Source organism: Arachis stenosperma, chromosome 7 (assembly GCF_014773155.1).
Source record: "Arachis stenosperma cultivar V10309 chromosome 7, arast.V10309.gnm1.PFL2, whole genome shotgun sequence".
Lineage (NCBI taxonomy): Eukaryota > Viridiplantae > Streptophyta > Magnoliopsida > Fabales > Fabaceae > Arachis > Arachis stenosperma.
The window spans coordinates 62663314-62671424 of record NC_080383.1 but is presented as its reverse complement, the minus strand read 5'-3'; the positions used below and the strand labels follow the sequence as shown (position 1 = coordinate 62671424).

The following is an 8111-nucleotide window of genomic DNA, read 5'->3' as shown; positions in this document are numbered from 1 at the left end:
AGAGGATTCCATATTTTCTTGTTTTCTTCTCTTTCATATGAGCAGGAACAAAGACAAAGGCATTCTTGTTGAAGCTGACCCTGAACCTGAAAGGACCTTGAAGAGAAAGCTAAGAGAAGCCAAAGCACAACTCTCTTTAGAGGACCTGACCGAATTCTTCAAAGAAGAAGAACACATGGCAGCCGAAAACAACAACAATGCCAACAATGCAAGGAAGGTGCTGGGTGACTTTACTGCACCTACTCCCGACTTCTATGGGAGAAGCATCTCTATCCCTGCCATTAGAGCAAACGACTTTGAGCTTAAGCCTCAATTAGTTTCTCTAATGCAACAGAATTGCAAGTTCCATGGACTTCCATTGGAAGATCCTCATCAGTTCTTAGCTGAGTTCTTGCAAATCTGTGACACTGTCAAGACTAATGGGGTAGACCCTGAGGTCTATAGACTTATGCTATTCCCTTTTGCTGTAAGAGACAGAGCTAGAATATGGTTGGATTCTCAACCTAAAGAAAGCCTGGACTCTTGGGAAAAGCTAGTCAGTGCCTTCTTGGCAAAGTTCTTTCCACCTCAAAAATTGAGTAAGCTTAGAGTGGAAGTCCAAACCTTCAGACAGAAGGATGGAGAATCCCTCTATGAAGCTTGGGAAAGATACAAACAATTAATCAGAAAGTGTCCCTCAGACATGCTTTCTGAATGGAGCATCATAGGTATTTTCTATGATGGTCTCTCTGAACTATCCAAGATGTCTTTAGGATAGCTCTGCTGGAGGATCTCTTCATCTGAAGAAGACGCCTACAGAGGCTCAAGAGCTAATTGAAATGGTTGCAAATAACCAATTCATGTACACTTCTGAAAGGAATCCTGTGAACAATGGGACTGGTCAGAAGAAAGGAGTTCTTGAGATTGATACTCTGAATGCCATTCTGGCTCAGAATAAAATATTGACTCAACAAGTCAATTTGATTTCTCAAAGTCTGTCTGGAATGCAAAATGCACCTGGCAGTACTAAGGGAGCTTCATCTGAGGAAGAAGCTTATGATCCTGAGAACCCTTCAATGGAAGAGGTAAATCAAGAGAGACCTCAACAAGGTTTCAATAACAATAATGGTGGAAGAAACAGGTTTAGCAATAGAAAGCCTTTTCCATCATCTTCTCAGCAACAGACAGAGAGTTCTAAGCAGAATACTTCTGACTTAGCAACAATGGTCTCTGATCTAATAAAGACCACTCAAAGTTTCATAAATGAAACAAGGTCCTCCATCAGAAATTTGGAAGGACAAGTGGGTCAGCTGAGCAAGAAAGTTACTGAACTCCCTCCTAGCACTCTCCCAAGTAATACAGAAGAAAATCCAAAAGGAGAGTGCAAAGCCATAGACATGGCCGAATATGGAGAGGAAAGAGAGGAGGAGGACGCCACTGAGGAAGACCTCAGTGGGCGTGTACCAATCTCCTCTGAGTTCCTCAATGAGGAACAATGGGAATCTGAGGCTCAAAATGAGACCATAGAGATTCCATTGGACTTACTTCTGCCATTCATGAGCTCTGATGAGTATTCTTCCTCTGAAGAGGATGAGTATGTCACTGAAGAGCAAGTTGCTAAATACCTTGGAGCAATCATGAAGCTAAATGACAAGTTATTTGGAAATGAGACTTGGGAGGATGAACCACCTTTGCTCACCAAAGAACTGGATGACTTGTCTAGGCAGAAACTGCCTCAAAAGAGGCAAGATCCTGGGAAGTTTTCTATACCTTGTACCATAGGCACCATGACCTTCGAGAAGGCCTTGTGTGACTTAGGGTCAAGTGTAAACCTCATGCCCCTCTCTGTAATGGAGAAATTAGGGATCTTTGAGGTGCAAGCTGCAAGAATCTCATTAGAGATGGCAGACAACTGTACTCAAGAAAACAAGCTCATGGACTTGTAGAGAATGTTTTGGTGAAGATTGAAGACCATTACATCCCTACTGATTTCATAGTCCTAGAGACTGGGAAATGCATGGATGAATCCATCATCCTTGGCAGACCCTTCCTAGCCACAGCAAAGGCTGTGATTGATGTTGATAGAGGTGAAATGATCATTCAAGTGAATGAAGAATCCTTTGTGTTTAAGGCTCAAGGATATCCCTCTGTCACCATGGAGATGAAGCTTGAAGAGCTTCCCTCAAATCAGAGACAAACAGAGCCCCCACAGTCAAACTCTAAGTTTGGTGTTGGGAGGCCACAACCAAACTCTAAGTTTGGTGTTGAACCCCCACATTCAAACTCTAAGTTTGGTGTTGGGAGGTTCCCACATTGCTCTGAGTATCTGTGAGGCTCCATGAGAGCCCTCTGTCAAGCTACTGACATTAAAGAAGCGCTTGTTGGGAGGCAACCCAATGATTATATTTTATCTATTTCCCTTTGTTATTTTATGTTTTTTTTGTAGGTTGATGATCATAAGAAGTCACAAAATCCATTGAAAAAGCAAAAATAGAATGAAAAACAGGAAGAAAAACAGCACACCCTAGAGGAAGATGCTGCTGGCGTTCAAACGCCAGTAAGCCTAGCAGTTGGGCGTTTAACGCCCAGTCTGGCACCATTCTGGGCGTTTAACGCCAGAAAGGGGCACCAGACTGGCGTTAAACGCCAGAAAAGGGCTAGAACCTGGCGTTAAACGCCAGGAATGGGCACCAGCCCGGCGTTTAACGCCAGAAATGGCTCAAAACGTGGATTTTGATGCCATTTGGTGCAGGGATGACTTTTCCTTGACACCTAAGGATCTGTGGACCCCACAGGATCCCCACCAACCCTACCACTCTCTCTTCTTCTATTCACCTCAATACCTCTTCACCACCTCCATCTCCTCCATCTCTTCTTCTTCTACTCTCTTCTTTCTTCTTTTGCTCGAGGACGAGCAAACCTTTTAAGTTTGGTGTGGTAAAAGCATTGCTTTTTGTTTTTCCATAACCATTTATGGCATCCAAAGCCGGTTCAACTGAGAAGGCCTGACCTCAAGCCCATCACTAAGAAGAAGATGGAGCAAACAAGAGACCCCTCTCATCATGAGATCCCTGAGATATCTCAAGGGATGCACTTTCCTCCACAAGACTATTGGGAGCAACTGAACACCTCCCTAGGAGAATTAAGTTCCAACATGGGACAACTAAGGGTGGAGCACCAAGAACATGCCATCCTCCTCCATGAAATTAGAGAAGATCAAAGGATCATGAGAGAGGAGCAACAAAGACAAGGAAGAGACATTGAGGAGCTCAAGCACTCCATAGGATCTTCAAGAGAAAGAAAGAGCCGCCATCACTAAGGTGGACCCGTTCTTTAATCTCCTTGTTCTTTATTTTTCTGTTTTTCGAATTTTAGTGCTTTATGTTTATCCATGTTTGTGTCTTATGATCATTAGTGTCTTAGTGTCTATGCCTTAAAGCTATGAATATGAATCCATCACCTTTCTTAAATGAAAACTGTTTTTATCACAAAAGAACAAGAAGTACAGGATTTCAAATTCATCTTTAAAACTAGCTTATTTAGTTTGATGTGGTGGCAATACTTTTGTTTTCTGAATGTATGCTTGAACAGTGCATATGTCTTTTGAATTTGTTGTTCATGAATGTTAAAATTGTTGGCTCTTGAAAGAATGATGAAAAAGGAGACATGTTACTGAGGATCTGAAAAATCATAAAAATGATTCTTGAAGCAAGAAAAAGCAGTGAATACAAAAAAAAAAGAAAAAAAAAGAGAAGCAGAAAAACGAAAAAAAAAGGGAGAAAGAAAAAGAAAAGAAAAAGAAAGAAATAAAGTTGTGATCCAAGGCAAAAAGAGTGTGCTTAAGAACCCTGGACACCTCTAATTGGGGACTTTAGCAAAGCTGAGTCACAATCTGAAAAGGTTCACCCAATTATGTGTCTGTGGCATGTATGTATCCGGTGGTAATACTGGAAGACAGAGTGCTTTGGGCCACAGCCAAGACTCAATAAGTAGTTGTGTTCAAGAATCATCATACTTAACTAGGAGAATCAATAACACTATCTGGATTCTAAGTTCCTAAAGAAGCCAATCATTCTGAACCTCAGAGGATAAAGTGAGATGCCAAAACTGTTTGGAGGCAAAAAGCTACTAGTCCCGCTCATCTAATTTTGAGCTATGTTTCATTGATAATTTGGAGTCTATAGTATATTCTCTTCTTTTTATCTTATTTGATTTTCAGTTGCTTGGGGACAAGCAACAATTTAAGTTTGGTGTTGTGATGAGCGGATAATTTGTACGCTTTTTGGCATTGTTTTTAGTATGTTTTTAGTAGTTTTAGTTGAGTTCTTAGTATATTTTTATTAGTTTTTAGTTAAAATTCACTTTTCTGGACTTTACTATGAGTTTGTGTGTTTTTCTGTGATTTCAGGTATTTTCTGGCTGAAATTGAGGGACCTGAGCAAAAATCTGATTCAGAGACTGAAAAGGACTGCAGATGCTGTTGGATTCTGACCTCCCTGCACTCGAAGTGGATTTTCTAGAGCTACAGAAGCCCAATTGGCGCGCTCTCAACGGCGTTGGAAAGTAGACATCCTGGGCTTTCCAGCAATATATGATAGTCCATATTTTGCCCAAGATTTGATGGCCCAAACCGGCGTTCAAAGTCACCCTCAGAATTCCCAGCGTTAAACGCCCAAACTGGCACAAGAATGGGAGTTAAACGCCCAAACTGGCACCAAAACGAGAGTTAAACGCCAAGAAGAGTCTCTACACGAAAAATGCTTCATTGCTCAGCCCAAGCACACACCAAGTGGGTCCGGAAGTGGATTTTTATGTCATTTACTCATCTCTGTACACCCTAGGCTACTAGTTTTCTATATATAGGACCTTTTACTATTGTATTTTCATCTTGGTTCTTCTGGTCCCCTTTCTGGGGCCGAAACCAATGATCACTCTTGTTCTTATATATTTTCAACGGTGGAGTTTCTACACACCATAGATTAAGGTGTGGAGCTCTGCTGTACCTCGAGTATTAATGCAATTACTATTGTTCTTCCATTCAATTCCACTTGTTCTTTGTCCAAGATATCACTTGTTCTTCAACTTGATGAAGGTGATGATTGACGCCCATCACCATTCTCACCCATGAACAAGGTGACTGACAACCATTCTTGTTCTACAAGCAATCAAGGCTCTAGTGAATATCTCTTGGATTCTTTAATCGGAATCTTCGTGGTATAGGCAGGACCTGATGGCGGCATTCAAGAGAATCCGGAAGGTCTAAACCTTGTCTGTGGTATTCTGAGTAGGATTCAATGACTGAATGACTGTGACGTGCTTCAAACTCCTAGCAGGCTAGGGCGTTAGTGACAGACGCAAAAGTATCGATGGATATTATTCCGGCCTGACCGAGAGCCGACAGCTGAATTCCGCTATGCCGTGACAGGACATATGCAATCGCTTTCACTGAGAGGATGGGAGGTAGCTGCTGACAACAGTGAAACCCTACACGAGCTTGCCATGGAAAGGAGTAAGAAGGATTGGATGAAGACAGTAGGAAAGCAGAGAGACGGAAGGGAAGGCATCTTCATATGCTTGTCTGAAGCTCTTACACCAATGATATACATAAGTATCTCTATCTTTATCTTTATGTTATTTTCGTTCATCATCTATACCCATTTGAGTCTGCCTGACTGAGATTTACAAGGTGACCATAGCTTGCTTCATACCACCAATCTCCGTGGGATCGACCCTTACTCGCGTAAGGTTTATTACTTGGACGACCCAGTGCACTTGCTGGTTAGTTGTGCGAAGTTGTAGTGATTACAATTTCGTGCACCAATAAGTACACATTGCTAATTATTTATGTTATGTTGCAGGTCATACTTCATTTTTGGCAGCCCAAGTTGAATGAATAACAAAACAAAGCTAATGGACTGAATGGAAAGTGTGAATAAAGACAAGCCCAAGTCATTCATATCAAACAAAGAAGCATAGCAAGACACCGGGCCAAAAAGAGAAGAACCCGATCCAAGCTTGAAATTGTTTTCAATTTCCCACCATCTTGCTCCAACCAAAGCAACGTTCATCTCCTCTCTAATCAAGTCACATCAAGACTTCAGTAAAGTAGGAAAGAGAAAGAGAAGAAAAGCTTCCTCCATAAGCCAGTAACCAAAGAAGCAAGAAAGAGAAAAATCTAGGCTTGAAGCACAAAAGCTCAAGCAGAAAATCTAATACAAATCAAGCTTAAGAAAGGTAATCCATCTCATCTTGCATGCATCAGATCTTCATCCTTTCTTCCCTACTCTCTGTTCTATCCGAAAATGGCATTCAAAGAAAAAGTTGATCTCTGTTCCTCACTGCTACAAATCCACGGTCACAAGAGATTCTTGGGGACCAAGTTGCATCTCTATGGTTCAGATTTGGTTGACCATTGGAAAACAATTTCGGTTACTCCTTTGTGGCTTTCGGTCAAGTTGGACAAGTCAGAAGGAAAGGTTCTACTTTGATGATTGAGAAGAAAAAGTGAGCTTGTGAGTTGGTGAAGCTCAAGGCTCAAGATGTTGACCTTGGAGGAAGAACCAAGGAACATGCAAGGAGATAAAAAGAAGCTTGTTGTTCATTCTGAAGCAAGGAGAGATAACCAGTGAACTTGAGGTGATTGTTCTGAGAGAGCTCTTTGAAGAAGTTCAACTAACTGGACAGTGTAACCAATTCAAAGGTGCATTCCGCCAGTATGAAGAACTAAATCAGAGGCTTGCTAATATGGTTTTTCGCATAGCACAGAGGCTGTTGATGAAGTCAATCTCCTTCATGTTTTTCTGATTGTGATGTACTTTTCTAAGCTTATCTTTCTGTAATTTCTTGAGAGAAAAGGCAAAGTGAGAAAGCTTAAGAAAAAGCCATGAGTGAAAAAAGGCTGAGAGATACACTTGAGAGAAAAACCTAGAGTTATTTTCAGATTTCTTTAGGTTGGTTAAGTGTCTTGTATCTTGTACCTGTTTGGTATCCCTTTCTTAGTTGGGTTAGCACTAAGAGTAAATAGTTAGGTATTTGCATAGCCAATGTCAAGTTAGGTTAGAACTTGAGTGTGAAATTGGTGTATGTAATACTGTTAACTATAGTGAAATTCTTCCATATTTGTGGAGGAGACTGGATGTAGGTTGCATAGCACAAAGCAACCGAACCAGGATATATGCTGGTGTTAGCTTTTTCTTCTCTGTCATGTTCTGTTTTCTGATATTCATGAGACAAAAATAAATTGTCTCATAAATTTCCGCTGCTGAGTTCAAACAGAATCAGATTTGTAACTTTTACTAAAAAGGGTCAAAACAGCAACTTAAAAAGGAAGGCATAGATTCAACCCCCCTTCTCTAAGCCTACTACAACCTTCAATTGGTATCAGGAGCTAAGGTCTCAAGAATCAAGCTTAACCGCTTGGAGCAAAGATCCAATGGCGAACAACTTGGGCACAACCACAGTTGCCTACACCCTCACTGAAGGTCAGTCAAACAACCGACCACCTTTCTTTAACGGGAAGAACTATTCCTACTGGAAAGAAAGGATAAGGATCTTCATCCAATCCATTGACTACAACCTATGGAAGATCGTTGTGAGCGGCCCAAAGATCCCAACAAAAACAAGTGCTGATGGAGTGGTGACTCCAAAAGAAGAAGCTGAATGGAATGAAGATGACAAGAAGAAGATAGAGCTGAATGCTAAAGCAATCAACCTTCTTCACTGTGCTATCAGCTTTGAAGAATACCGGAAGGTGTCTAGATGCAAGACAGCCAAAGAAATCTGGGAAAAACTCCAGGTTACACACGAAGGCACTAAACAAGTAAAAGAAACGAGGATTGATATGCTGCGAAAAGAGTACGAGATGTTTAGCATGAAGGATGGAGAAAGCATTGATGAAGCGTTTGAGAGATTCTCAATCATAATCAACAACCTTGATGCTATGGGTACAAACTATGCAGAACAAACATTGGTGAGAAAACTCCTTAGAAGCCTCACAAAAGAGTGGGAAAACACTGCCACTGTCCTAACCGAGAGTAACAACATAAGTCCCATAACCTATGATGAGCTGAGAGGAAAACTCCTTGCCTATGAAGCCACACACACAAACACAGACTCAAAGAAAAAGGGAATAG

General features: G+C 41.2%; 1 non-coding gene across 1 annotated transcript; it reads right to left on the bottom strand.

Moving 5' to 3' along the window:
- Nucleotides 1–580: 580 nt before the first annotated feature.
- Nucleotides 581–688, bottom strand: LOC130942673 (small nucleolar RNA R71). Its single transcript, XR_009071237.1, has one exon. It is a non-coding gene; the product is annotated as a small nucleolar RNA R71 (small nucleolar RNA).
- Between the last annotated feature and the right edge of the window lie 7423 nt (nucleotides 689–8111).